At 35.7% G+C, this 17,441-nt stretch overlaps 1 protein-coding gene across 3 annotated transcripts in view; it reads left to right on the plus strand.

The window, feature by feature from the left end:
- The window catches only part of ANKRD17 (ankyrin repeat domain 17), a gene marked incomplete at both ends in the record, with an annotated part of 168,896 nt that overhangs the window by 16,368 nt on the left and 135,087 nt on the right, over nt 1–17,441 (plus strand). The window lies entirely within an intron of this gene.

Raw genomic sequence — 17,441 nt, forward strand, 5'->3', positions numbered from 1 at the left:
ATGATACATGGGTCTGTTTTTGTAATTGCTATTTAGTAATACTTGCCTATATCATCATTTTATTTTTATTTTTATTTTTTATTGGTGCACTGTATTCCTACATCATAATGGGATAAAAAACTTGTGTAGATATACGTGCACACATCGCCCAGTTAGCCCCTACCTCACACCATTCCCTCCTCCTTCCTCCTTCTCATGCTTGGCTTAGTGGTTGACGTCTAATATAGCAATTTATCCAAAGTTAACAATGATAATCTTACATAACAGATTCGTTTGTCTGCTATATCATTATTTTTAACACTGGTGATTTTGTAGTGGTATGAAATCTTCTTGGTCAAATGTCAGTTTTCAAGTCCTATTCATATCTTCTTTCCAGTTGGTGCTTTCTGTTGACTGCCTTATCCATAAAGGATCTCATCAAATATCACTTTTTCTCTGTAGGTATTTAAATGTGTGCTTACTATGTGCCAGAAATAGTTCTGATTGTTTGAGGTTGATAATATTATCCACATTTCATAGTTTAAAAAAAATCAAGGCAAAGAAAAATACTTTTCTCAAGGTCAATTAATGATGGAAATGTTATATGAACAGTCTCATGTCAAAGTTGGCTTTTTAACACTTATGCTCTGCTGCTTCCTTAGTAACCTTTTATGGCCTGTATGGCCTTAATTACTCAAGAAATATGTTTTATATAAATTGTAGCACTCACTATTCCAGCTAGGTTTTTTTTTTACAAATCTACAAGAATGATATCTTACTCTAATTTATGTGTAGTGACTTATCCCTTATACCCAAAATACATTATCCAAGTGTAGCTAGTTAACATTGCTCTGTTGTGTTTCAACTTGTTGGTTCTTTAATTTCCTTCTTGGAAAAAGTCATAGTTTTGATCTTGAGATGGATTTCATAATTGTCAGGATTAAGAATCAATCAGTATGCTATTTTTCATTTTTGAAACTTCAAATAAAACGCATGCCTTGAAGATGATCTCTTTTATATTTTTAAAATGTAAAATGGGAAGAATGCTGTTTTAGACCCTGTTATCCCTCTTAATTCATCCTGTCAGGTAAGTGAGACATGTGAACTGAATTTCTTAGAGCCTCAAACAAAAGGAGCATGCCAATACCTTCTTTAGGCAGCGGACAGGTGATAAAGTATGCAAAAACACTTGTGAATTTATGAGGAAGATTGGAAGGCCTTGTGAAAATGGGCTTGCTGGCTACTCAGATACTTGGCTTAGCCTCCCAAATGCTGGGATTACAAGTGTGCCACCATGCCTGGATGATATATGGCTATTTTTACATTTAAAATATCTTTTATTTTTCTTCACAATTCCACTTAATTTGATTATTTTATTTATAGACTTGTAGATTGCCAAAAATTTTCAGTTGTAAATGTGTATGTATAGTAATTATTTTAGGTGGAGCTGATAGTATTACTACAGACTAAGGCAGTGGGCTTTTGTAATAAAAAGTCCACAAATGATAGTTGTTTTGATTAGATACCATTGAAGGTTATATTTTGGCTTTCCTAAGATCTTTAGGATTTAGATGGTAGATTCCCCTAGAAATTTAAAATTGATAATACTTCATCTGTTAGAAAAAGAGGTAGAAATAAGAATAATGGGAAATGTATATCCTTTTTTATCTTTTCTGGGAATGGTAAGTTAGCAAACCATATACCTATGACTTTGCTGCTGTTGGTTTAGTAGTTAATGCTAGGTAGGGTTCTAGATAAAATGGCAAGTGTCAAAGCAAAGATTCTGTCATGTTTTCTTCATCTCAGACCCTTTAAAACATTCCTAATTTACTTTGTATACAGTCTTTTCACTTGTTCCTTTTCTCTTCCACATACTCACTTCACAGTTGAAGATCCCTTCTATCATTAGCTCAGCTTTCTGGCTACACCCTGAGCTCTAGTACCTGAATTCTCTTGGGTAAATCCAAGTAAGGTAATATGTTTTAAAGTTGTGAATGTGCCTTAGTTGTGAGAATTCTTTTAATATTATGATGTTCTTAGCTACTTTACCCTTAGCAACCAGGTCCTCTTGTTTGTTATTCCATGGAGCACAGGAGAATAGCTTAGCTTTAACAAGAGGACCTGTTCATTAGCTTAGGCAACCTAGAATTTAAGATTTGTACATGTTAAATACTAAGGTCCTACTGATCTCACTACCATAGCAAAGTTTTTCTGAAAATTCTCATCAAAGCACAGTTAGGAAAAAGGGTCAGATTTCCCTACCTCCCTCCTTTCCTGCAGTAACGGGGATTGAACCCAGGGTCATTCTACCTCTGAGCTACACACCTAGCTCTATTTTTTTATTCTTTATTTGAAAACAGGGTCTTGCTAAGTTACAGAAGGCCTCACTAAACTTAGCTGAGGCTGACTGCAAACGTGCAGTCATCCTGTTTCAGCCTTCTAAGAACTGGGATTATAAGTGTGAGCCATAGACTCCAATTTCATTAAACTCCAGTCATGTGAGTACTTCACGCATTTTGTGCCTGACCAAAAAAATGCATTTTATTCTAAAATAACCTATTTTCTCTATTTCTCTTCTTAATTATATTCTGCAATGAAACATGATACAGAAGGAGTTTGAAGTCAAGCTGGCTTTGGAATCCTGCTTTAGTAATGTGTGATTTGGGGAAAGTTTTTTTTTGGTGATACTGGGGGTGGAATTCAGGGACTTTTCTACCTCCGGGCTATACTCCCAGACCTATTTTATACTTTATTTGGAAACAGGGTCTCATTAAGTTGCTGAGAGCCTCAATAAGTAGCTGAGGCTGGCTTTGAACCTGTGCCATCCTCCTGTCTCAGCCTCCCAAGCGCTGGCATTACAAGCGTGTGCCACCATGCCTGGCTACCTAACCTTATTTTCATTATCCATGTTGGGGCTAATGATTATTTTTTAACAGAGTTTCTCCAAAGAATGAAGATAATTTACATATCTAGCATAGCACACTGCCTTACATGTTGGAGGTACTTGTTAACTTGTGATAGTACTCTGAATTTAGTTCTGACATACAATTCTAGAATGTAGTTGTCACTTTTTTTCAGGCAGAAACAGCGTCCTTTACTATTATTAGGTTAGAGATTTCAGTTAGATTCTCTTGTACACTTTAGATTTGCTTTTCCTTAAAACATACTTTAGCCGGGCATGGTGGCACATGCTTGTAATCCCCGTGCTTGGGAGGTGGAGACTGGAGGATCGCGTATGCTGGCTTAAGAGACCCTGTTTCCAAATTTAAAAAAAAGTATAAAAATAGGTCTGGGAGTGTAGTCTGGAAGTAGAAGGGTTTCCCGGAACCCCAGTACCACCAAAAAAAAAAAAAAAAAAAAAAACACCTTAAATTTTTGCAGATTGCATATAGTTTCAGGGAGTTAAAGAGCTCTTGCATAGGTCTGTGAACCTTGGATTATAAATTCTGAGTCAGTAGTACTGGATTGCATCTTTTGTCCTTTGAGAAGTTCAATGATTAATCTTTCCTATTTTTTATAACCTCTAAAATTAAAAGTAAACACCTTTTTCCTAACTCTCTGCAGTTATCACACCAGTAGTTACAGAATTTTTCTTTCAGGAGTTCCTACTACATAGTTTTTCAGAGAGGTTTTTCTTTTGATAATGATCTATTAGAAAATTATAAATGACTGCCAACTATTCTTCTTTCTGAAACCATTGGAATCTTGATTCAGAAAAAAAGAAGAGATCATTGGTTTTACATGTTTATCCCCCTAGCTAGGTAAAGGGTATGTATGGGAAAATATATTTAATAAAGTGTACAGCTATTTCCTCATGAGTTAACTGTCAATATGTCACATGATTTCTTTAGGCTTATTTTATAAATATTGACTGACCTTGTAAATAGAGGGATGCAGCATATTCCTTTAACTTTTTTCACAGTGTCCTGATACTGTTTAAAGATTAGATTAAAGCATACTGAAGAGCAAGAAAAGATGCTATTGTATTACTCAGACTGCTTTTGAGGTGCAAAAGGGCCTCATTATCTCTGTAACCATAGTGTGTGGTTGCATGTGTGGGGGGCAAGTGAGAGCCCCGTGGATGGATTCAGACTTGAATAATGTCATTAATGTTTCAGCATTTCTGGTCTCTCTTTTCTTCTCTGTTAGCTTTATTTTTAGCAAAGATGGATGTAGACAAAGAAAAGGAATGGGATATTCTAGGTAGACCTCAGTTGTGAAAAATAACATTTACGAGAACCATGTAGAATATGTTCTCTATATAAGAGGAGGATTATATTATCAGAAAGAGATAGGAAGGGAAGCCGGGTGTGATGGCGCACACTTGTAATCCCAGCATTTAGAGGATCGCAGTTCACGGACAGCTTCAGCTACTTAGTGAGGCCCTTTGCAACTCAGTGAGACCCAGTTTCAAAATAAAGAATAAAAAGTAGGGCAGGGTGTGTAGCTCGGAGGTCAATGCCCTTAGGTTCCATCCCCAGACCCACTAAAAAAAAAAAAAAAAAAAAAAAAAAAAAAAAAAAAAAAGAAAGAGATAGGAAGGAAACATGTTAAACAGTAAAATTAAAATTATAGTACATAGTCTATAGATCAGAAAATTTGAAGAAGATAAAAAGCAGCTGAATCCCAGAGGAAACTGGAACCCAGATACTCAAGGTAAGCTCAGGTTTTTCCAGGGAAATCTCGGAATGACTCCAAACTTCGAGTCGTCAAATACAAAGAGCAGTACTGGACAGTTGGGTAATGATCAGTAGGTCTTTTTTCTTTTTCGGGGTGGGGGGCGTGGTACTGGGGATGGAACCAAGGGACATTCTACCTCCAAACTACACCCCCAGCCCTATTTTTATTTTTTATTTTGAAACAGGGTCTCACTGAGTGGCAAAGGGCCTCACTAAGTAGCAGAGGATGGCCCTGAACCTGGATCTTCCTGTTTCAGCCTCCCAAATGCTGGGATTATAAACCAGTGCTACCACGCCCGGTGATCACTAGGTCTTTAAAGAATTACATTCCAGAGTGCTTGGTCAGTTGGGCCTCCTTCCTGACTTTTCTCCAGCCTACATGGCTCAGGGGAAATGGAGGTTGTCCTCAGGCCTGAAGTTTAAGGACTGTCTTAAAAAATTGGGCCAACAAGCTGGGCGTAGTGGCTCACACTTGTAATCCCAGCATTTGGGAGGCTGAGACAGGAGGATGTAGTTTGAAGACAGCCTCAGCTACTTAGGCGCTGTGCAACTCAGTGAGACACTGTTTCAAAAAATGAAAAGACTTAAAAATAGGGATGGGGTGTAGCTCAGAGGTACAATGCCCCTGGGTTCCATCCTTAGTACTGCAAAAAAAAAAAAAAAAAAAGAAAAAGGCCCACAGTTCAGTAGTATTTGCACTGCACTGAGGAGATGTGTAGGCAGTGAAGCATGCTATCAGCAAAAAGCAGATTTGTCTGTCCCCAGCCAGCTTGATTTCCTCTCCAGGTGTGCTACCTGCTTAAGTAGTATTTCTTTTTTATTTAAGGGAGAGGCCACTTGGGAAAACAAACCTAAACCCAGAGAAAGCACACCCTCAAGTAAATCTTTTACTCACCATTACATACAGGGATAATCAAACAATGGAGGAGACTTGATAATGGAAGAGGATTAAGATGAATAAAAGAAAAACTGACTTCAGATAAAATTCAGAAGAAAACCACAAATATAAACATAAGATTTAAGAGCACATTGTTTTGATTAATTATAGTTACACTAAAAAGTGACAGGATAATTATAATTTTTTATGGATGGTCTAAGTAATGATTTAACATGATTCAAGACAGTTATGATTTAGAATTAAGAGGAAAAACTATCTGTATATATGAAGCAATATAATCTGGAAAAATTGAGAGGACATTTAAGGTATGGAAATAAATCCCCAAATTTTCACAGCTATAATTATAAGTTTAAAAGGAGAGATCAGGATTGATAGAGAATAATAAAAGATATACTTGAAGAAATTTTGAGCTGGAGAAAAATAATGGATTTTCAGATCAAAAGAGCCTATTTAGTACCAAGCAGAAGGATAAAAAAAGATTCACATCAAGATACATCTGGTTAAATTTCAGACTGTTAAGGGTAAAAAATCCCGAAATTACTACCAAGGAGAGGGAATAAAACATAGAAAATCAAATTGAGTTCTTAGCAGCCATGCTCAGTGCTTAAAGACTAGCAACTGAAAACAGATTTGGACTTAAGATTAAGATTTTTATGCCCAACTATATAACATGTCAGGACAAGTACATTTTTGTACTTGGAAAAACTATGGATCCCATATAAAAATATTTGAGATACTATGGTACATTGAAAAAGTTAACTTCAGAGGAAGGATATGGTTGTGATTGGTGGGGAATGGGTAGAAATAGTGAAAGCCATAGTGATAATCTTGGGCCTTTAAAAAATAATTGAAGAAAGAAGAGATTCAAGAGTTTTTAAGTCTAAAATACATGAACAGTTCTTCAACTAATAATGTGTAGATGCTATAAAATTATGTTTGGCTTCAGTGTATTTTGTTATAAATGTGATTAATTGATTTTTTAGTTTTTAGAATGAGCTTAATTATAGTTGTAGGGTAAAATGTGTTATATACTTTTTATCCTAAAATATAAAATTAATATAGGCTGGGTGTGGTGGCGCACGCTTGTAATCCCAGCATTTGAGAGGCTGAGACTGGAGGATCGCGGTTCATAGACAGCCTCAGCTACTTAGTGAGGCCCTCTGCAACTCAGTGAGACCCGGTTTCAAAAATAAAGAGTAAAAAAATAGGGCAAGGGGTGTAGCTCAGAGGTCAAATACCCCTGGGTTCCACCCCAGCCCCCCCATAAATATTTACATATATATAAAATTAATATATAATATATAACACTAGGAAGTGGAGAAAACAAAAGGTCATGCTCATTTCTTCAGTGGACAGTCAAGAAATAACAGCATAACAGTATTTTGTAATTTTGATGCATGAGGATAACAAACATCTTGTCCCTTTGTAGCCTTTACTTTTTAAAAAAACTCCCAAGTGCATGCATCACATTTCTAATATTAAAAAGGTTGCAGACTTGATGCAGCTACTTACTTCACTTGCAGCACTGTTGTCAGTGACACAGATACGTTCTAGATCCATGGCTTTTAGAAACTGAAGTCAAAATGGAAGAAATAATAGGAAAAACTAGAAATCCAGGAATAATAGAAAGTTTAATCGATTGCATATGTGACTTTTTATGTGGGCTATAGGATTATTTGCTGGCTCACACTTTGGATTTAAATTCCCGTCTCCTTTCTGTAAAATCTGATGGGAAACTTTTTTTTTAATTGTGAAAAAATTGAAGTACAGAAAAATTATTAGACCTTCTCTCCAGTGACTCTAAATAAGATGATATTTTCTCTGATGTTTAAAAGACCAGGAGCAGCCGGGTGTGATGGCGCACGCTTGTAATCCCCGTGCTTGGGAGGTGGAGACAGGAGGATGGGATCGCGCAGGTTCAAAGCCAGCCTTGCTGGCTTAAGAGACCCTGTTTCCAAATAAAAATTATAAAAATAGGTCTGGGAGTATAGCCCAGAGGTAGAAGGGCTTCCAGGAACCCCAGTACCACCAAAATAAATAAATAAATAAATAAAATAAAATAAAATAAATAAAATAAAAGACCAGGAGTAGAAACCTGCTTTGTCCTTAAGGTAGATCCTGACATCCAGGGTTATGGGAGGCAGGGTGTGTCTCAAAGATTGGAAGAAGGTAGACATAGAAATTGTGTTTGTCTCCGGCCTCTAAGAAAATGGATGATCTTAAGTTCCTAGCTCTGCCATCTCCCTCAGACAGTATTTGTTGAATGGAGGAATCTTTAAAGTCACATTGCCACTTTAAAGTCACATTAACATCCTGTTTAGGTTCTACATAGATAGTTTTTAAAAGCTTGATTTTAGATCAGGAACATGCATTTTTGGGAAGCTAAATTCTAATTGCATATACTTATATTTTTTAATAGAAAATCTTATGGCACTATAGGCCTCTTAAGAATTGAGATGTAGATTCTGCAACAAAGACCCTAAGACCTGCATATTCTAGCTGCAGTGATTATATTGAATTGTACATAGCAAGCTACAGTATTGAAAAATCATTATGTGAATATAGAAACTTAAAATACTTTCATTCTAAGAAATACTTCATAAAGTATTTCTCACAATTTCCCAGTAATCTTACTGGGAATTGTGAGAATTTGTATGGTTAAGAGGATGTGCCAGGTGTGGTGTGAAATGCTTATAAATCCAGTACTTGAAAGGCTGAGACAGGAGGCTCGCAGGTTCACAGACAACTTTTAGCTACTTAGTGAGGCCCTCTGCAACTTAGTGAGACCAAGTTTTAAAATAAAGAATAAAAAATGGGGTTGGGTGTGTAGCTCAGAGGTAGAATGCTCTTAGTCTCAATCGCCAGTACTGCAATAAACAAAACAACAAAGGGGATAGGTTCTTCAAGTGTATAAAAAATATGAAATTATGTTTGGCAGTTAAGTTATACTTTTAAACATTTTATAAGCTATTGGTTATTCAATGCCTAGCTTTCCAAAAATATAATTACCTTCATGGTAAGAAATTGGCATATATATTCTTGAAGAGGATAGGGGTTGATAGGTTTTCTAAAATTACTTAATTCTGATAAAGAAATTGGTAATAGAGTGGAAACCAAGAATGTGTCTCAGCTTTTATTTCATAAATCATACCGGTGAGAGATCTTTTGCATATATAAAGCTTGGTAAGTATTCTCTCCTACCTTCTAATACCGCTTACTTTTTGTTGGAAACTTGATAGTAACTAGGTATCTAAATTTATGGGAGAAGTTTAAAGTAATTATAACATTACTTATTTTGTAGTTGTTATACTGGGAATTGAACCCAGGGGCATTATACCTCTGAGATACACCTCCAGCTCTGTTTTAGTTTTCATTTTGAAACAGGAGCTCCTTAAGTTGCTGAAGCTGTTCTTTGAACCTGGGAGCTTTCTGTCTTAGCCTCCCAAGAACTGGGATTACAAGTGTGTATCACTATGCCTGGCTCTAATATTTCTTTGAACATAGCTGTGGTATGAGATGTCCTCATGTTGATCAAAGAGGCAGTTTATAGTTAACATTGAAGATCAGAATTTCTTTGCTTCATTTGTTTTTATGTTGAGATAGAGTTTCACTATGTTGTCCAGGCTGGTCTGAAACTTCTGGGCTCAACTCTTCCTTCTTCCTCAGCTTCCTGAGTAGTTGGGGCTATAGGAGTAGCCACTATGTCCAGCTGAAATCAGTGTTTATTTATATATGTATGAGGATAGTGATAGACTCTTATTTGTATGTCCACCTTGGGGATTTGGAGATGTCACATCATGCTTTTGAGATTCTTTTTATGTGACAATGCCTAATGATCCTCTGTCTTAAGGTCAGGATAAGGTCAATGGAAAAGGGAATGGTACCCTTTGTAATTTCTAGCCTAGCCCTGGGTGGGTAAAGATAACTGAATGTAATACAATTTTTGATAATTTGAATTATGGATTTGAAAAAGGGTAGTCTTTCTGTGTAATTGAAATAATTATGCCACGTGTGGTGGTTCATGCTTATAATCCTAGTATGTGAGAGCCTGAGTTAGGAAGATCACAGATTCAAGGCCAGCCTCTGCTACTTAGTGAGGCCCTCCCCAACTAAGTTAGATCCTGTTTCAAAATAAGGAATAAGCTGGGCATGGTGGCACACGCTTGTAATCCCCTCACCTGGGAGGTGCAGACAGGAGGATCGTGTGCAGGTTCGAAGCCAGCCACGCTGGCTTAAGAGACCTTGTTTCCAAATATATAAAATAGGTCTGGGAGTGTAGCCCAGAGGTAGAAGGGCATCCAGGAACCCCAGTACCAATAAATAGATAGATAGATAGGCTGAGGATGTAGCTCAGAGATAGAATGCCCCTGGGCTCAATCCCTAGTAACACACACACACACACACACACACACACACACACACACACACTAATTGAATTGCTACAGGTAAACAGTGATTTATTATAAATAGATTAGCTAGAAGTAGAGTGGTAACAGATATTTAGCTAGAAGTAGAGTGGTAACAGATACTTTGAGACCTTAAATTGGAGTTTAATGTCAGGGACCCCAGATCATCAAGAATCAGAGGGGGAGAACTAGTGACGACAATGGATTCCAAGGCTACTTGCATAGTGTTTACATCCTGATTACTTTCTATGTCTTTGGCTTTGGATTTAAGATTTTTTAATATATATACTGGACTTTGAACTCAGGGAGCTTCTACCACTGAATTACACCCCTAGCCCTGCTTTATTTTTTATTTTGAGACACAGCCTCACTACATTACTGATGTGTAGCCTTGAGCCTGCAGTCCTCTTGTCGGTGGTATGTATTTCTTTTTGTCAGTAAATACCTGTACCTTTGAGTCAGAAGAAAGTTAATATTTACTAGCCAGATTGAAAGTGATATGAGATTAAGCCTATTTACAAAGAAAAACATTGACATAAGTAATTTTATTGTGCATGTACTTGTTTTTATTTTTATTTGAAAGTATACAATACAGACAAAATGGTGGGTGAATATAACATAAAAGCAATATTTTCCCAGTTTTATGTACATAGAATCTTTATAAAATCATAGAAAAGCATTGAATTTAGGGTAAGACCCAACATGGGTAGAGATGATAAATCCAAGTATTCAGCAGACAAAACTCTTGCCAGAGACATGAAGAGAAAGACTAGCTGTTTTGTTTGTTACTTTGCTTAGTGTGTTACTTATATTGGGACAAGACTGCTTATATTTCATTCTGTGTACAGGATACATCTGGGTGAAATAATTTATTTTAAAGTACTGGGGATTGAACCCAGGGATAGTCTACCTTCTAGCTACACCCTCACTTTATTTTATTTATTTATTTATTTATTTATTTATTTATTTATTTTATTTAGAAACAGGGCCTCCTTAGGTTGATGTGAGTCTCACTACTTAATGAGATTGGCCTTGAACCTGTGATCCTCCTGTCTCTGCCTCCCAAGTACTGGGATTACAGGCATGTGCCACTACATCTGGCCTGAAATATTTTATACTTAAAATAATTTTCTTTGCTACTATTCTAAGTTTAACTTTATTAGGGAAGGATGAAAAGAAACTATACTTTATCAGAAAAGGAAAATTCATGAAGATTGTAAAAATTAAACTGTCAAAAGCAAGGATGGAGTTCATCTAGATATGGACTTTTGGTGGTAGACTAGTTTATTTGTCATTTTATAGTCAGTGTATAATGTAAAGCTTGCCACCTAGTAAACACAGTAAATATTTGTATAAATAAATGATTAAAATGCTAATGGTGATCTTTAATAAATTTTTTTTGCTAGGGGCTTTTATAATATTAGTCTTAAAATTCATTTAAACAATAAAATATTTTAAGATATTTAAAATAAAATAACTAGTATACACCCTTACTTGTATTTAGAATATACCTTGGATGGCCTTTGCTTTTATTTCTTGTAATGGGGGGATATAGTTTTATATATCTTTTACTTAAGGTTTCCTTTAGGTATTCTTCCACATTTTCTAGAAGCCTGTCTGTCTTTATTCTGGAGATCCTGGTGAAGATTAATTCTTTTTTTTTTTTTTTTTTTTTTTCGGTACTGAGGATGGAACCCAGGGGCATTCACTTCCGAATTACACCCCTAGTCCTGTTTTTTATTCTTTATTTTGAAACAGGTTCTCACTGAGTTGCAAAGGGCTTCACTAAGTAGCTGAGGCTATCCTTGAACTATGGTCATCCTGTCTCAGCCTTCGAAATGCTGGGGTTACAAGTTTGGGCCACCATGCCTAGCTTAGATTAATTATTCTTATTTTTATATATTAACCAAATCATATCATATTCAAGAAACTGAAATAGAAACTTTTCAGTGTTCTGTGTTAATAAAAATCTAATTAGGGTCTATTTTTTCTTTTAGTTTACATTGCGTTTTCTTTTTTAAGAATCACTATAGAATTTTGTGCTTTAAAAATGAGTAATTAAACATAAACTGGAAGACAAATATATCTAGCAGTATTATTTAGAATGTACCAAACCGGGCATGGTGGCACACACATAAATAGAATAGGCAATATAAATGCCTATCAGTAGTGTACTGATGAAATACATTATCATACGTTTCTTCAGTGAAATACACATGTGTTAATCTGTAACATTTATCATGGAATATTATATTTAAAAAATGAGAATGCAGAAAAGTATAGTTTTCCATCGGTAGTCCCTTGGAATTTTTGGAGAATTGTGTCCAAGACACCCTTCAGGTAGCAAAATTCATGGGTGTTCAAATGCCTTATATAAAATAGCATCACATTTGCATATAATTTTTTCCATTTACTTTATATCCAATACAATGTAAATACCATGTGAATAATTGTTGTGGTATATTGTTTAGGGAATAATGACAAAACTTGTCTGTATATGTTCAGTACAGATGCATTTTTTTTTTTTTTTTGTGGTTGATGCTGGGAATTGAACCAAGGGACAGTCTACCTCTTATTTTAACATTGTTTTTCTGTTGTGAAACAGGGTATCACTATATTGTTGAGGGCATTGCTCAGTTGCTGAGGCTAGCTTTGAACCTGTGATACTCCTGTCCCAGTTTCTTTTATTGTGAAACAGAGACTTGATAAGTTGCTGACTGCCCCCTGTAAGTTGCTGAGGCTGGCTTTGAACACATAATCTTCTTGTCTCAGTTTCCCAAGTACTGGGATTATAGGCCTGTACCACCATGCCCTTCCCAGGTGCTATTTTTTGTTCTGAATATTTTCTATTTGGGTTGGATAGAATCCATGGATGTTGGACTCGGTGAAAACAGAGGGCCAACTATGCATATTTGTATAAAACAATTTTAAATTAAGTGCTTGAAATATGTAACTTATTACATCAATTGGTCATGCCTCTTAGGGGTGGTGAGAGGTTTACTTTTCCCTGTATGCTCTTTTATACCTTGAGTGTTTTCCATGTGCACATATTACTTTTTTTTGTGGGGGGCGTCTGGGCATGTACTTTATAGACCTCTGAGCTACAACCCCTGCCCAAGTTTTTTTTCTTTATTTTGAAACAGGGTCTCACTGAGTTGTGAAGGGCCTCACTAAGTAGCTAAGGCTGTCTGCGAACTGCCATCCTGGGTTCTAAGCCTCCTGAATGCCGGGATTACAAGTGTGCGCCACCACACTCAGCTGCATGTATTACTTTATAGGTAAAAGCTATAGTTAATAAAAACTATAGTGATAGTGAAAAGAATATAACTGTGATACATTAAATATACAACTAGACATCAATTTCTATGCTTATTGTCTTATCTTTTCAGAAAACAAAATTATTCAGTGTCCCCCTAGATTCTTCCATTGCCCCCTTATTTTTACTCAATGCCCCCAGTTGCACCCAAGGCCACTACCATACTCCTGGATCGTTTCAGCATCCCCTCTGGTGGTGTGGTATCTTCACCTTTGGACATTTGTGAAGAACTTTTAGTCATTTACAGCATGACTGGTTTAGGAGAGTTACAGATTAATATCATGGAATGCATTGTTTTATTTAAGTGCATGGATTTAAAATTTTTCAGATATTATTAGCTTATTATTAGTTGTTGTATTAAAGACTTTAATATGTTTGATTTATGCTTGGTCTAGGCTGTTGCAGATGTGGGTTTTATATATCTAATGTACTAGCTCTTCCACAGTAGAAAATAGGAAAATAAAGATATAATAGTGATAAATTTCTCATACTTTTTTTTTTTTTGTATACCCTTCTCAGTCCTGTTTTATTTTATTTGGAAATACGTTGTCACTAAATTGCTGAGGGCCTTGCTAAGTTGTTAAAGCTGACCTCAAACTTGTAATTCTCCTGTTTCAGCCTCCCAAGTACTGAGATTACAGGTCCACATCACCCTGCCTGTCATCTCATACATTTTGAAAAGTGAAATTATTTTGAATTTTTTTCTAGTAGCAGTTGTGGCTTGCTATTTATTTATTTATTTATTTATTTATTTATTTATTTATTTATTTTTGTGATGCTAAGGATGGAGCCCAGGGCCTCTTTCCTGGCAGTCAAGCACTCTACCACTGAGCTATACCCCCAGCTCTAAAGTAGTTTGTTTTTTTGTGGGTAGATGAAATAATTACATTTGTTCTACTACCAATTATATGCCCAAATTTTGTTTGAAAATGTGGATTTTGAAATCTCACCATTTCTTAGACATATAATTTGATAATAAACTTCTTTGAATGGAATTGTTAATTTAAAAAAGTTTTATGTGGGGGAACAAACATCAAGAAGGTATTAAGTTATTACAAATAGCTCCAGCTCTTTGTCAGTACATTTCCACATTTATTTTTTGGCTTTGGTTTCTTTTTCCTTATTCAAGGAAACCAGACCTGGTCCTAGATACTTATTAAGCTTCTATCATTTTCTTTCTTTTTATATGAGGCTTCATTTTAGGCATTGGGATTCTGTTTCACTAGGTATTTTCATTTATGATTTACAATTTTTGTGTGGTTTATATTTGTTTAATATCTTTGCTGTTAGCAAAAGAAAGGTCTTGTGCCATTGAAATCCATTTTAAACAAATGGGAAGCAACTTTTTTTTCATCCGTGAACTAAGGTTGAGCTGAAGATGGTTCACTTTTAGGATTATGGTTCTTAAGACATATGTGTACAAGTCTTCTTTCATATCCTTTGCCTAGAGGAGCCTGCTGTGGCATAGGTTATATTAGCAAAAAAGTTTAGAAAGCAAAATTAGTGAAAAAATAATTGTTTTTCTATATAACAGAAACTAAAGAAATTTTAAAATTTAAATTCTGTTCATACAGAATATTTTCATAGTCTTATTTCAGTGACCTAAACATATAAAGAATAAAGTTGTGTTATTGAAACTTATTACTGGTGTAGTTAGGGGTGTAGCTCAGTGGTAGAGCATGTGCTAAGCATGTAAAAGGACTTGGGTATGATTTCTCAGCACTACCTAAACTAATAATAAAAAATCATTACTAGAGGTAGCATATGATGTAAAGGTAGGATTAGGATGCAGTACTGGATATCAGACAATTAACTTACTCATGCATTTGTTTATTTGGTCAACAAATACTTCAGTGCTTGATCTATGCCAGAGGTTGCTGGCCCTGGTTATGCACTGGCAAATGAAGTGTTTCCTGCTTTCATCACACTTAAGTCTGTGAGGAAGACAGTTAACAAATGGTATATACGAACCGGGCGTGGTGGTGCACGCTTGTAATCCCCGTGCTTGGGAGGCAGAGACAGGAGGATCGTGCAGGTTCAAAGCCAGCCGCGCGTGCTGGCTTAGGAGACCCTGTTTCCAAATAAAAAATGTAAAAATAGGCCTGGGAGTGTAGCCTGGAGGTAGAAGGGCTTCCGGGAACCCCAGTACCACCTCCCCCCCCAAAAAAAAAAACAACAAAAAACAAATGGTATATAAACATCCATAATACTGTAGAAAAAAACCATAATCATATATTTATTATTAAAACAACGCAGGAGGCTGTTGATTCAGTTCTTAGCACTGAATCAACAAAACACTAAACCGATGACAAAATCTTAATAGTAAATATGAGAAAACAGTAGGGAAACACATAGGACAAGAAGAGAGTTAAAGGAAGTGATAGCCTTGACTGGCTTGAGTCATAGAAGTCCTAATTTCTTACCAAACTAAGGATTTGGAAAGCCCTTTTCTTGACTTATAGGAAAAGTGAGTACTGCAAAATATCAGTTCTTTGAACTCAAAGAAGTTTTGAGGAAGAAAAATGTTAATGATGACTTAAATCTTAGGATGAAGCAATTTATTTGGAACGTGGAAATAATTGACCTAGAAGGTGGGAAATCAAAAAGTCAGTTCGCCAGTTCATCTCTACTGCATTTGAATCTTACTTTAAGCTGGGCCTCAGCAATGCGATTTATTCTGTTTGTGAGGGCACCAAATCCTAAGCATTCCTATACGTAAATAAAAATACTAGGTATGATCTGAGGTAAAACATTTATAATTTCTTTGTCATTAATTGCACTTAGTTTTTGAGTCACACAATTTTGGATTTGTATTTGATTTTGACTGTGCTGTATAACTGTGTGCCCTGTCTGGGACTTGATTTTCTTATCTGTAAAAAGAATACCACCCAAATAAAATATAGTTGGTGTTTCTGAGAGCAGAATCCAGAACCAAATGTCTAGATTTAAATTTTAGCTCCTAAACTGAGAGTGAAGCACAACACAACCTGAATTCCCATTACAGATCACTGGTTCGAAGACAGCTGTAGCAATTTGATGAGGCTCTCAGCAACTTTATGAGGCCCTCTCTCAGAATGAAAAATAAAATAGATTGGAAGTGTAGCTTGAAGGTAGAATGCACCTGGGTTCAATCCTTAGTACCACCCAAAAGTCTTCAGTTGAATTAATTTAAGCAGGGAATAATTGAATAAGTTGCTTAGCCTCTCTGTGCCCTAATTTCCATACATGTAAAATGGGGATATTGATAGCATCTTTAGGATTATTGTGAGAATTAAATGAGTTAATATATACAAAGCATTTTAAATGGCATGCAGTAAGCACAGTGTACTTTCTGTTTTATTAACACATAGCTGGTGGTTAGGGTTAAGTAACATACTTATTTAAACAAAACCAATAGTGCTTCCAAAGTATCAGGTACTGTATTATTTCAGCTCAGAAACATGTTAAGAAACGTATCTGTCTTGTTGGTTGGGTCTAGAACACTTTCTGGTATACAGTAGATGCACCAAATCTCTTAGAGTATTTATGGTAATGGAAAAAACCCAGATTATTTCTTGGGTCAGTAAATGAAGTTAAAGGTACTACCAGAAAATGAATATGCCATGGTGTGTAATTTCTTGCTTCAGGAAACCAGTTTGCCATTAAAAAAATTCTACATGAAAAAATTATTTTGTATACTCTTAAGTCAACAACTGTAATATGTATATTATATAATCTATTTGCCTGTTATTGCAAATTCCTAACTTGGTATTGTCTTGCCTACTTCTTTGCATCTTTAATACAGCCATTAATCTTACGACAAGGCTTTAGTAAGGATAAATTGCTGCGTAACCCACTTCAACCTCTTTTGTTCAGCCAGGAAGCCAGACATGTAAAATAGCTTTTTAAAAAAAAAGTAATTGTTTCTTTTTGGAAAAATTAGGATTTTAAAATTTGAAAAGGTAAAATAAGAAGCTTTTTTTTTTTTTTTCCTATTTTGTCTGTTGAAATTACTTGACAGAAGTTTGCTTTGGAATAGAGCTTCTGTATCTTTAAAAAATACACAGTGAGTCACCCCCTGCTCTTTTGGTAGATGCCTGGCTAGTGAACAGCTAAGCTGCTTTAGGCATGTAATAGAACATTCCATTTCCTGTTCCCTTGCTGACACAGAGGAGTGTTCCTGC

The sequence above is a fragment of the Muscardinus avellanarius genome (genome assembly GCF_963383645.1).
Source record: "Muscardinus avellanarius genome assembly, chromosome: 6".
In the NCBI taxonomy this organism is placed as follows: Eukaryota; Metazoa; Chordata; class Mammalia; order Rodentia; family Gliridae; genus Muscardinus; species Muscardinus avellanarius.